Source organism: Cryptotermes secundus, unplaced genomic scaffold, assembly GCF_002891405.2.
Source record: "Cryptotermes secundus unplaced genomic scaffold, Csec_1.0 scaffold603, whole genome shotgun sequence".
Lineage (NCBI taxonomy): Eukaryota > Metazoa > Arthropoda > Insecta > Blattodea > Kalotermitidae > Cryptotermes > Cryptotermes secundus.
In genome coordinates, this window is record NW_019721770.1 from 1053865 (window position 1) to 1067985 (window position 14121).

Genomic DNA, 14121 nt, shown 5'->3' on the forward strand with positions numbered 1-14121 from the left:
GTACGCGACCAGTTCATTATTCCCTTACCCAGCGCAGCTGGGCTGGGTGTGCATAGAACAGATAATCTCCCCAGGCCTGCATATGTCGCCGCCAGGGCTTTTCAGACTCACTGACAAATTGGCATTTCGGCTTCAGCTTTAAGCTGTGGGGGCTGTCTGTTATTATGGCACAATAGAAAAAGAAGACTTGGCAATGTCCATAAGGCGGTTTTTGGGGTGTGCACAACAAGTATTAAATCCCTTCCCCCCCAAATCTCTTTGCCCTTTCGGAATATAATATGCTAGCGTTTAGCTTTTTCCACAGCAATGATATGAAAGGAGGGGTTCATATGTGTAACAACAGAGGAGGGGAGAGGGGACGGGAAAGTGCCGTTTACATGGCTTCGATACGCCTCTAGAACAATGGCGACATGTCAATCCATCGCACCTCGACCGCCGGACGCATGCGCTACTCTACTGCAAATTTATTATTGCACCAAACTGTCGTCTGCACAAGAGAATATGTAAATACATTATTATGCACAGGCACCGCGAAAATTATGACCAGTTGGATACACGCCGAATCGTCATGGAAGAAACCACTGCCATTTATTCCGTTCCTTCTTTACGCAGTTAATTTATTATTATTTATTTTTGTTTTTAAACCACACCGTCAGCAGCTTAGAGTGTTTAGAAGATATGGTAGGATTATTATACTCCGTGATTTTAGTCCGCAAGCGAACCATACCCACCGAACGACCGCGCCTTGTCGGTGAAGTTCGTACCAACTTCTGCGGATAGAGGGTCTCACGTGGTCAGCGCAACGGGTCCCCACGGCCGTTAGTCTCGGTTTTCTAGACCGGAGCCGCTATTTCCTTAAACTAGCGCCTCAGTTATCTTCACGAGGTTGAGCGAACCCTGTTCCAGACCCACTACTTCTCAGAAAATCTGGTAGCGCCGGAAATCTAACCCGGGATCTCTGGATCTGTAGCCAGGAACCGTCACTAATAGACCACAGAGGCGGTTGAAATATTTCCAAATAATACTGGTTGAGAAGAACTACCCATAAATTTCTAGGCACCTTGGTCAAGTACCGTTGTCTTGGATCCGAGAAATCTAGACAACATTTGAAAACAATTTTCTCAAGGCACTGACAGAGCTTCTTACTCTTCCTGTTCAATGCAACCTTGTGTCTAAAGTTCTAAATTGGAGACAGCAAGCTTTATTGGGAAGGGCAACTTCGGCAATTTATTATTCTAACCTTAAAACTCAGACGCCTTCAATGAAACGTAGGTAGAACTGACATTCGGTCCCAGGACACAGCGGGGAACTCACGAACTATGGCACCACTAATTATTTATGATGGTGTAGTTGAACCGGACATAGTACTTTATGTGGCACTCCAACTGTCCCTTTATATGGCTCATTAATGCGAAATCTTCTTTTTCATAAAGCAGCGTTACTGGCCTGCGGTATCTCTTAGGGTATGTCTTCAGCCACGTTAGTGTGAAGTTCAAGGAGAGTGATATTACGAACAAGTTTCTATCATCGTAAATTCAGCCTGATTATTCATGAAACTGAGCCGACATCTCGCGTTCTCGGTCACAGCTAAATATCGAGCTTTGTATACTCACTATCGATACGTTCTACAGTGTTCAGAAGAATTTGCATTTTATTGATCCCCATGCTTTACTACGTAATGGAGATGGTTTCATGGACCGCCTCTATGGTCTAGTGGTCAGAGTTCCTGGCTACAGACCCAGAGGTCCAGGTTCGATTCCCGGCGCTACCAGATTTTCTGAGAAATAGTGGGTCTGGAACAGGGTCCACTGAGCCTCGTGAGGACAATTGAGGAGCTAATTGAAGGAAAGAGCGGTTCCGGTCAAGTAAACCGAGATTAACGGTCGTGGGGATTCGTTGCCCTGACCACATGACACCCTCTATCCGCAGAAGTTGGCACTAAATTCGCTGACATGTGGCGGTCGGTCGGTCGGTCGGTATAGTTGGCTTACGGACTACAGGCCACGGAGATGGTTTCACGAGATGGGTTTGCCTTCACGATTAGTAATATGGCAGGTGAGCATCACGAATTCAATCATCAGCTTGAAAATGTATCGATTTAAGTCACGTATATTAGGGATTATATAAGGGGTTTGAATTGGTAATTGGATTTATAGAACACAAAAATTTTAACTATAGCGCTCTCGCTAATTCACAATTCTGCAATTCACTCCAGAATGCACTAAGTCTTCTCAGTCTGCTATATTTTCACCGGTTGTTAATTGGTAGCGGCTTCCAACACCATAACTTTCTCAGCTTCCGTGTTCACGACTTTACTGGTGGCGACACTCTCGCAAATAACTAAGCTCTAGATTTGTCCTGCTTATAATATTAGGTCACGGACCGCACACAAAATCCTCTCCCAACAATTGTTCTATTGTTGAGTCACGTAGTTGTCGCACAGACCGCTTAGAGAACATCGCTTCCCAGTTACTTTATTGGTGTGTGTTACGAATCTATTACCGCCATTACCTAGCAACTTCCAATGTTTACAGAGCCATTACCAACCAACGGCTGTTGAATAGCTGCTTATTTCGCGGTCGTTGCCTAGCAACGGGTCTACATGTCACAATATCAATGTGTCGTGAGGGGTGTATCGAAAAGATAAGTTAAGGTCTCTTTCATTAGCATGTACCATGGATTATAACGTAAATATTTATGTTTCCTTGCGCGTTGGTGTCATTTTATTCATGCAGCTGACAATGCCTTGACAGTTCGATGTATATATTTTGCAGAAGCTTGCACATCTGCTCCCGCAATACAGAAAAGATCTTCACGATTTTTGCAAATAGGACAGTCTTATCCCCTCACCTCCATCGCGGCATTTAGTATATAGTTTCACAGAACGATTTCTACAAAGTTCAGTCATACAAACCTCTTCTGATTGTGTAGCAGAAATTGCCCTGATACCGTCTTCAGAAAATTTAATTCCTCTTTCAACTGTCGCGAATAACTTTGTAGAATTTAGTCAAATATATAAAATTCTTTGCCCATTGACAGAATTTCATTACGTTTTTATGTTATGTTCCACCGTCTTTGTGGTCTAGTGGTCAGAGTCCCTGGTTTCAGATTCAGAGATCCCGGGTTCGATTCCCGGCGCTACGAGATTTTCTGAGAAGTAGAGGGTCTGGGACGGGGTCCACTTAGCTTCATGAGGATAATTGAGGAGTTATTTCAAGGAAATAGTGGTTTCGGTCTAGAAAAAGGAGATTAGCGGCCGTGGGGGATCCGTTGCGTTTACCACGCGACGCCCTCTATCCGCAAAAGTTGAAACTAACTTCGCCGACAAGAGGCGGTCGCTCGGTCGGTATAGTTCGCTTGCGGACTACAGACCACGGAGTTTATTTTTGTTATGTTCTTTATCATCGCGATGTTTTAAGCCACGTTAGTAACGATACAGTTAGATTCCTTGCTGGTCTGCAGACGGAAGTATAGAAGTTGTTTTCCGGAAACAACAATCAGTGTCAACGAGAAAAGCAAATGATAATTTAAAGCGCAATGTGCGCAGGCGCAACAGTTACTGTTCATGGCAACAGTCATACAGTACAGTGACACAAGTATTGTATTGATATGGTACGTTTTTGTACGTCTCGTTAAATTTGTGACATAATATTTTCTGTGGTATTTTCTACTATGTAATTTTCAACTAATACTATATGAAAGCGGCCTCCGTAGTCTAGAGGTAAAGTTCCCACCTCATGACTCGTGGTACGCGGGTTCAAAAACCCGGCGGAGGTCGTGGAATTTTTAAGGGCGGAAAAATTCAGGGAACAAGTCCTCCGGGAGGGACTTTAAGCCGTGGGTCCCATGTCGTAGCTTTACGGCACGTAAAAGATCCTCATATCTCCAAAGGAGGTCACTGAGCCAAAATTCGGGACATTTCCCGCCCAACAGTTGTCTCTAACGCCTCCGATAGATGGGGGAAGCATTATAGATACCGCAAAGCCAGTAGAGGTGAACTCGCTGGCTCGGTCGGGACTGATGGTACGCACCAATATCGGTAGGATATAGACACTGGTAGAATATCATAGAGGGAAGCACAATGGACCAATACTGGTCTAAGTGCATGGGGAAACCCACCCTCTCTAATAACTAACTAACTAATACTATATGAAGCCTTAAATCACATCTCCATAAAATAAAAAAAAATCCTGGGAAAGAATAATCACCAGTTTCGTTTTGATACGGCACGGACAGCACAGAAAGGGACACGTGTAAAATCTCTTCTATTGTTGCATATGTCTTCGTTGCCGCGGTAACATTTTTACCTAGTCGTTGCCTATGATAACATAGAGACACGCGGACTGATGGGGAGGGATTTATGAAATATTCTTTTGAGATGGGCTTAGGTGCCATAACATATAACCCAAATTTCTTAAAAAAAATCTGGTTCAGGCATTCAAAAGTTAATACGGGGAATACACAGACACCCAGACAGCATGGTGATCGCGTGAGCCGATTTTATTTCATTTTATTTTTTAAATAATTAATCTAGGCTAAAAATTAAAGATCATACCTACATCTAAAATTGTTATTTCTCAAAGGAAGTGAACTAATATAGTTATTAATATTTGACTATGTTGAATATATGCACTCCAAGTTGTGACTGAGGGCAGCTCCTGCAGCAACAACAATACGAGAACCGTCCCACTATTGCGACATCTACTCGCACACTCTCTGCCACTCTGTCGATTAAACTTTCCACCACGGGTTTCATACATTCCGGAACAAGATTGTGGCGCTTAGACCNAGTTCCAAATATTTTCTCAACCCTCTCGTGACTGTACCCGTGGCTCCAATAATTACTGGTATCACAAAACATTTCGTGTTCCACATTCGCTGAATTTCGATGCTTAAATTTTTATATTATTATTATTATTATTATTATTATTATTATTATTATTATCATTATTATTATTATTATTATTATTTCACAGCAAATGAGTTTTCACCCGGTGGCAGTTGTACTACAATAAGACAACAGACAACACATATTACTACAATTATACAACAGAAAAATAACACAAATATACACGTTCAAACAAAACACAGCACATAAACATTAGTAGAAAAGCGCAATAATAGTAAAAAATTAACATAATATATAATAACTAACAGCAATGAATGCGTAGTATCATGTTCTCATTTTCCCTTCATTTCGCTTTACTACACTTACATAATCCTCCCATACATAACACTTTTCACTTCACTTCATTTTTTCTTGCTGATTTCTAACCCACCTTCACTTCACCTCTTTTATCACTATCCTAACCCTTTTCCTAAAATTACTTGGTTTGCAGGAGAGAGTCCCTAAACCATCTGAAGGTAGCTGGTTCCAGATCTATGTGCTCCTATTTACAAGAGAGTATTTTCCGATATCTGTCGTTGCTTTCTGCTCCTAATTTTCTTTTCGTGATCGACCATGCTCATGCCTGTGGAATTTAAAGTAATATTGGTAATAGTTGAAACTGTGGGCAGTAATTATATAATTATTATCGTTTAATTCGTGCTAATCTCACCAAGTACAAAGCATGATCGTATCGATAGAAAAAGACGACATAAGCTCTTCAGGGTATTTCCTAGATATTCAACAAATATGTGCCTGTAACATGTTCCTTAATTGTTTCAGTTCAAACTGCATTTTTCGTACCAATATAATTTCTGAGAAAATATGAATAGGCCATGTACCGCCACAAAAGTAGCATACATAAGAAGAGATGGTGAGCATTTTTTTATTGCTAGTGGGGTGGGACTAAGTCCCTTGTCCTGAGGCCACTTCTGTCCTATTGTACCAGCCCCAGCTGATAGGCGAGGGTGATTGTGTAGCAATTGGTGGAATAAAGATTGGCAGGGAAAACCGAAGTACTCGGAGAAAACCCGCCCCAGCGCCACTTTGTCCACCACAAATCCCATTTGACCAGGGTCGGGATCGAACCAGGGCCGCCGCTGTGGGAAGCCAGCGACTAACCGCTTGAGCTATAGCGCAGCCCTGATGTTGAGCATGCGCAGATGGTAAGCTATACAATTAGGGTAGCAAGGACACCATCTCACGTCGTATGGCACAGTTGAAGCACTGGATCTCCTTCTAAGAACGCCTATCATATCGGCAACACTTTTAACAGTTATGTTTCTTGTGTTGCAGAAGTCACAGTAAAACTACTGCGACTCTCGCTTTATCGTTACAGTGGCCTTACAGCGCTAGACACATTCCAGGCTATAGTGCCTCGAAAGGAATATTAATATTTTGCACAAAGTAGGAACCTGCGTAATGTTAAATCAATTTAAACGTAAGATAATTAAATTAGTTTTAATTTATTACACAAACACAGGGACAAATTTACCTTTCTTTTTTACACAAACGTTAGAGATGTGTCACATGCGGACTGACTCCATGAAGTCAGGTCCTCCTTGAGAAACTAATAGTTACACAGCCTCTAAATAAATTCCCAACATTTTATGAAAACCGAAGGTTCATAACCGTGTCGATAATAGCCCGCTACTGGTCTATATCAATAGCCAGATGAATCCAGTCTTTACCCCTTATCACATTTCTCTAAGATATATTTTAAAATTATCCTCTAACTATGGCTTCATAGTGGTCTCGGTTCCCAGGTTTTCCTAACAAAATCGTGTATACGCTCCTCTTCAATATGTGCTACATACACTACCAATCTCATCCTCTTCGACTTGATCATTCTATTTATATTTTACGAAGAGTTCAAGTTAAGAAGTTCCTCATTATTCATGTTTTCAAGCCTCCTCTGGTTTCATTTTCTTGCCTCCGAGTGTTCTCCTCAGAACCCAGTTCTCACACACCTCCGGCCTATACATATATAAATTTTGTGCGAAAACCTCCGAGGAAACCTATTAGAAAAACTGAAAGACGTGTATTAAGATGCGTTGCGACGATTGGAGGTGGGCGGAATTGGCTCAGGATCGTTTTCAACGATGGGGTCCGGCGTTAAGCTATGTCACACCTAAAATTGTTACCAGAGAGCCAGTTGTTTAATTATATACTGAAGGCCGGTGAGCTCTGTGTTTCATAAAATGAAATTTATGTTGTTATATTCTTAAGACTTCATTAAGTTATATTTTAAGTAGTTGGCAACTATTTCATAGTAAACACATTCCACACAAGCATTTCATTTGAAATATTTATGTCATTTTAATTTTATTAAAGTTATTTTTGTAGTTCTATATACATATATTCAGTGAAAACGTGTGTTAAATATTAATTATTTATAATATAACTGACGTAGAACTATTTGTCGCAATTAATTGTGAGGAAGTGTTTCATATTTAATAAGTATTTATATATTTTATCATAGAGTGTCCAGTAATAATATACAACATTCATTGATTTAAACAACATTTTCAGACCGCGAATACATAATTACTCGTACATGAATTGGAGAGAAATGAGAAGAAGAGCAAAATAAGAATAAAAAAGATAAAAGAAGGAAAAGCAATAGGGGATGCGGCACATCACAGAACAGTAAGATATAAATTGCATTCAACTAATGCATATGGTCTCAAGGATTCATTCAACATTTACAGTCTTGTCTCCAGATGGTCTGCCAGAGCTGATATCTGCCATTAAGATGAATGGTCTTATTTCCCCACATTTTTACGTGGTTGCTGGTTTCATTGTCACTAATTACATTGCCATTGTTTGCATTGCTAATGTATGTTTAGAACATGAGTGGCACAAGTCACATTCTTATAATTAAACTAAACTAACTGCTGACTCCATGGCCCAAGGTCCGTCATGCGAAGCTAATTGTATTTCAATTCGAAAGTTTCCCCTACTTTTATGAAACTATTAAATTCTTTAACGTGTCCATAGGAACTCGCCGTTGGTCCCTATTTTGAGCTAAATGAATCCAGCCCAAACCCTTTCACCACATATCTTGAATATTTACGAAATTTCAAATTATTCTTGTAACCATACCAAGAGCTTCCTAGCCGTACAATTCTTTCTGGTTTTGCCCACAAAACAATTGCCAGACAATTACAGCAATGCGCGTAGGTACAAGTCTCACAGAAAATGTGTCTGTATTCAATATACAATGCGATATGCTGCGCATATTAAGTTAAAATAAAAGCATAATGGACTTGTTTGCCAGAAGTTCATGGAGGTAGGCCTAGGCCCACTGGGGCTGTAGTGCCAAGGGGGGGGGGACTTGTTTGCCCGTCTAGGTGCTTAAGTCTTTAAGAACTACTTAAAGGATTTCAGTTAAATTTGGTATTGCGGGCATATAATATAAGTAGCGAGCCTAATTTAATTATGCATGGAGTCGGAATAACTGAGAATAGCACCTAAACAAAGGGCTAGATCATCGGGGTTCGGTTCTCAGGAGGGACAGACTGCTTTCTACTCGTAGCACAGCTAGACCAGTTCTGGAGCGCAATCGCGCTTCCATCCAATGGGTACCCGGGGCCTTATCTCCAAAGCAAAAGGAGGAGCGTGTTGTCTGCTGGAATAGTGACGTCAGCCTGCACGGCCCCACCATTCGTTCTGTCAGCCCATAATATGCTGCACGCTTGTTCCCTACTTTACTTCCCCACTCACATCGCTATTGGGTCTGTAATTTACACGAATTAAAATTGGAATTATCTATGCTGAACCACGGAAAGGATTATCGTGGATGGTGAATATGACGGAACTAGAAACTTTTCCTTCTCTTAAAAAATAATACTTTTGCATTCCCCTCCTAGACCGTCTGTCCTATGTCAAGCAGCTAAAAGCACTTGTTGCTGACGAAGATTATCATGTGGTTGTCAGCGCAAACATTCCTGTGTGAGGTATGGGTAATTGACTGGGAGGGGGATACAGGGAATTTCTTGGAGCGGAAGAGCGCAAGAGGTCGAGAAATACGTGGAAGGGGGAGGGGGTAGAACCATGGGATGTCTTTCCGTGGTTTCAGTATGGTTATCATAATTTCTTCTCAGACCAAGTAACTGAGTAGACTTGAGCCAGTGATCCTTTAAGCGTAGATCTCTGACAACCCAAGCGTGATGTAGCGAGAAACAGGTTGCTTTACGCTATAAGAAAAATGGTTTCCCTCCCCGATTTGGAACCGACCCTGGAACAACAAAACCTACGATACCTGTAAGGCATCTGTGGACATCAAGGCTTGAATTTTAATTCTAGTACACAGATTAAAATCGTTGTAAGATAAATTGAGTTAAATTTATACAGAAAGTGATCATTTGAATTAGAATATCCAAAGAATGACATCATTGCATTATTCAGAACAATGAATTGAAACGGAGAACTATTCTCTTTTTGAATCATTTGCATTAAACAATATAATTAATTTTCCTGGTCTCTTAATTAGAATCAGTTTATAAATTGATTTCTAAATGCGGTTTTCAATTATATTTCATGAAACTGTTAAGAGATTCAAATTGTAATTGATTAAACATATGCGATCAACCAGAAGATATATTAAGATTTAGTATAACACATCCGCTTTACACGTATTATTTGGGCCCGCAACAGTATCATCAATATAATTAACATATTAATATACTTTAGTCTAAAAGTTTATATATTGTAAGATATTTCGAAGGAATGTGAAAGATATAACTCAGTTATGAATTTATTCTTGATATATGTTTTTACTGTGTGCGTGGTATATATTGTTTTATCGTTTGAACGGAGCATATTCACAAATATGGACAAGATAAATTTATGTTCATGTTTAGTACCACACAGAAAAATAACAACATAAAGATAGCGAACAGATTCTTTGAAAATATGGCACAGTTCAATTGTTTGGGAACGACAGCAAGAAATACAAGTTTGATTCAGGAGCAGATAAAGATGAGGGGGAATTCTGGGAGTACTTACTGCCGTTTGCTCCACAACCTTGTGTCTTCTCGCATGCTGACCAAAAATATAAAAATCAGAATAAGAAAACTATAATTTTGAATGTGGTTTTGTTTGGGTCTGAAACTTGGTCTCTGACATCAAGGAAGAAGCAAAGAGTTAGGGTGTTTGAGAATAAGGTGCCGAGGAGAATGCTTGGATCGAAAGGGGATGAATTGATAGGAGGTTGGAGAAAACTGAAAATGAGGAACTTCATAACTGTACTCTTTGCCAAATATAAACAGAATGATCAAGCCAAGGAGTATGAGATTGGCAGGGCATGTAGCACGTATGAGGAAAAAAGGAATGCACGTAGGATTTCTGTGGAAAAATCAGAAAGAAGGAGACCTCTAGAAAAACCTAGACGTATGAGGGAAGATAATATTAAAATGGATCTTAGAGATATCGGGGGGCACGCCGTAGCGTAGTTGGTTGATGAACAATGCTACAAGTTGGAAGGTTCCGGGATCGAATCCCGTTCAGATGGATTTTTCAATTTACCTAATCCTTCCAGCCGCAATATGGCCCTGGGTTCGACTCAGCCTCTAACACAAATGAGTACCAAGAATTTTCCTGGGGGCTAAGGGCGTAAGGCTGACAACCTCACCGGCATCTACGAGCCGATTTTCTAGAAAATGTGGGATCCTCGACCTCTCACAACCCTATGGGCCTCCAAGGTCTGTTACAGTGATAGCTTTACCTCTAGAAATATAGGATGGGTTGGTATGGACTGGATTGATCTGGTTCAGGATAGAGACCAGTGGTGGGCTCTTGTGAGCAGGTTAATGGACATAAGTTTTCCATAAAATATTTGAGAAATTCTTGAGTGGCTGAGCGACTGGCAGCTTCTCAAGAAGGGCCCAACTCCATGGAGTTATCATACAAGTTTGGCACTATAGTAAAACTGAAAGAATTATGAATCCGATCAGCTTTAGTTTTCAGCTGCCTTGATCTCCAAAACGAGAGCCCACGAAAGCTTCATGGGCCTTAGTATTTCTAGGCGAGGTAATGAAGAGCTAGGTCTCAGTACTCCTGCAGGGAATCAATGACCAGACTCTCCAGTCGTACAGGTATCTCATAATTTTTTTGCCACGGCTCCCAGATTCAAATATTATACAGACAACAAGAAATTACAAAGTTTTGCAGTCACGTCGACTTCGGTTACCTATTTCTTTGGTACATAATTTTAGAGCACACACTAAACAATACTCCAATACAAGCACACAGAAGTCACTACATGAGAAAGATACGCACTCGCTTATCCGGAAGTTGAGCAGCAAAGGATCGCTATCGTTACGTCACGCAAATATTGCGTATATCTGTCTGCTTCTTCAGGGTCGTACTGGAAAGGAGATTGTATTCAGCAACTCCACAAGGACACATTGAAAAATATTGTTATATTGCTAATTGCCGGTGTAGAGGATCCTTTATTTAAAATTTCCACTGATTAATTCCTGACACGTAATAAGGAAACAAGCCGCTGTCTTTAACAACAGGTTCTAGAAAGAATTTACTATTCAAAATTTCCGTAACGTGCACCTGTGTCTTTAGAGCGAACCTCAGGAATGACTGCAAATTACTAATTGTGTAAATTAGTTACCTGTTATCCGCCCATAAGATCTGAGGTCTTCCCGGCGGTAACGGATCTTACTGTGATCTGCTGAGCCAGGACGCCGTGTAGTCTCGTAGGCTATGGGCTATTTCACGGCCTATCACTATCTCCGGCTATGTATATATATATATAAAAGAAAAAGAAGATTAGTAATAAATTGGAAAGATAGGACAGGAAATGTAGAGGTACGCGGTAGCGTAGTTAGTTCAGACACTATGTTACAAATTGGAACATCGTGGATTCGATTCCCGATGAAGTCATTGGATTTTTCAGTTGACCTAATTCTTCCAACAGCACTACGGCTATGGGGTTGATTCAGCCTCTAGCAGAAATGAATACCAGGAATCTTCCTGGGGGTAAATGGCGGCTAGTGTGTAAGACTGACAACCTCGACTACATCTGTGGGCCAATTATCTGGAAAATGTGGGAGCTTCGACGTCTGAGAACACTATGGGCCTCCACGGCCTGTTATAGGAATAGCTTTACTTTGCCTTTATCTCAGGAAGAGATCGTGACTTGAAAGAGGAACTATACTGGAATTTGCCTGGAGGGGCTGTGGGCAACTTGCAAACATTTCAGTTTAGCCGGTAGCCGGGCCAAGATTCGAATCGAGCACACACGGAATATAAGTCTAGAGCATTACCGCTACACCAGTCGGCTCGATATCTGGTAAGCTGTTACCGAGGTTTCTAAGGAATACATTTACCTGTGTTCTTCCGAAAAGTTGATTACCGACTTCACAGTATTATAACTCGAAGATTCACATTAGCAGAGGTATCTATGCTGACGAAGAGAATCTACTGGGTGATAACATAGAAACTTTCATTGACGTTAGTAAGGAGGCTGGTCTAGAAGTAAACGCAAAAAGAACAAGTATATGTTGCTCTCTCGTCACCAAAATGCAGGGCAAAATCATGACATAAAAATAGGTCACAGATGTTTTGAAATTGTGGCACAGTTCAGATATTTTGGAACGACTGTAACAAATCAAAACCTGATTCAGGAGAAAATTTAGAGGAGACTGAATTCGGGTAATGCTTGCTACCATTCAGTCCAGAACCTTCTGTCTTCTCGTCTGCTGTCCAAAACATAAAAATTAGGTAATACCATAATTTTGCCTGTGGTTCTGTATCGAAAGGGAACTTGGTCTCTGACATTAAGGGAGGAACACAGAGTGAGGGTGTTGAGAAGGATATTTGGAACGAAAAGAGATGAACTGAGAGTAACTGGGAGAAAATTGCATAATGTGGAGCTTCGTAACTTGTAAAAGTTCAAGCTATCCCTGTTACAGACCGTTAAGGTCCATAGGGGAGTGAGAGGTCGAGGCTCCCACATCTTCTGGACAACTGGCTCACAGATGGCGGTAAGATTGCCACCCTCTCATTCCCAGTCCTCAAGTGCAACAAGATCTAGGTATACGCACGCGCACACCGGTGCCGTAGGCTTCCAATCGGTCTACCTATCTGCCAATGCATGGCGTCACATACCAGAAGACCGTATCTTAATATTCACGGACGAGTCAAACTCTGAGATCATCATCAACTTTTATTCTCTTTAATATTCACCACCACAATCATCATCCAAATCTCCCATCTCTATCTTCTTCCTCTTCACTACAAAATCGTCAGTTCCTTCCATTTTATTGTGTATATCATCATCATATTCTTGTTCTTAATCACCACTTCCGTTAAGAATCTACCACTAAATATAGGTTTTGTAATAAAAGGGCCAGCACTGATATCAGGAGGAACAAAAGCCATAAAATGATTTCTGTTCCAGATTCCTCTCATTTACAGTGACAACAGAAAAGCTTCAGTTTCAGCCCAATTTATGACCTCACGTTGCTAAGAAATTAACTTGCCGTCCTCTAAGAACGGCGAATTATTTTGTAACAAACATCAGTTCCAAAGTCAGCTGATGGAGACCTCGCAATTTGTTCCTTTACCGTCGGTCCTTTTCTCGTTTATCTTCCGCCATTTCTTATAGTATTTCGGAACAACTTCATTGGTCTATAATTGCTATTAGCCGTCGTTTATATTTGCAACACTTCGGTTGTTCATTCAAGAATGGCGCAAGTGGCAAGTAGACATATAAAAACCATTTGCAGTGGGTTTATACTTTTTTAGTATTTTCTACTACTAGTAGTCCCACAAAGGGAGCCGGGATAGTTCAGTCGGTATAGTGATTGGCTACTGGCTGGACGACTGAGGGGTCGGAGTTCGAGACCTCTAATTTCAAGAATTTTCTCTCCTGTCGTCCAGACAGACTGGGGTCCACCGAACCTCCTATGCAATGAGTACCCGGGCTCTTTCCTGGGGTAAAGCGGCCGGGGCGTGAAGCTGACCACTCACCTCTAACTAGTGCCGACGTCAAGAAAATTTGGATCTATTAATCCACTCCCCCATACGACTTTATGGCGTAGTGCTTAATTTGTTAATCACAGGACAACTTTACCTTTTTTTTTACAATTATTTGTTGCTAGTGGGTTGGGACTAAGTCCCTTGTACTGCGGCAACTTCTGGCCTATCGTACCAGTCCCAGATGATAGGTGAGGGTGATTGTGGAGTAATTGGTGAAATGAAGATTGGCAGGGGAA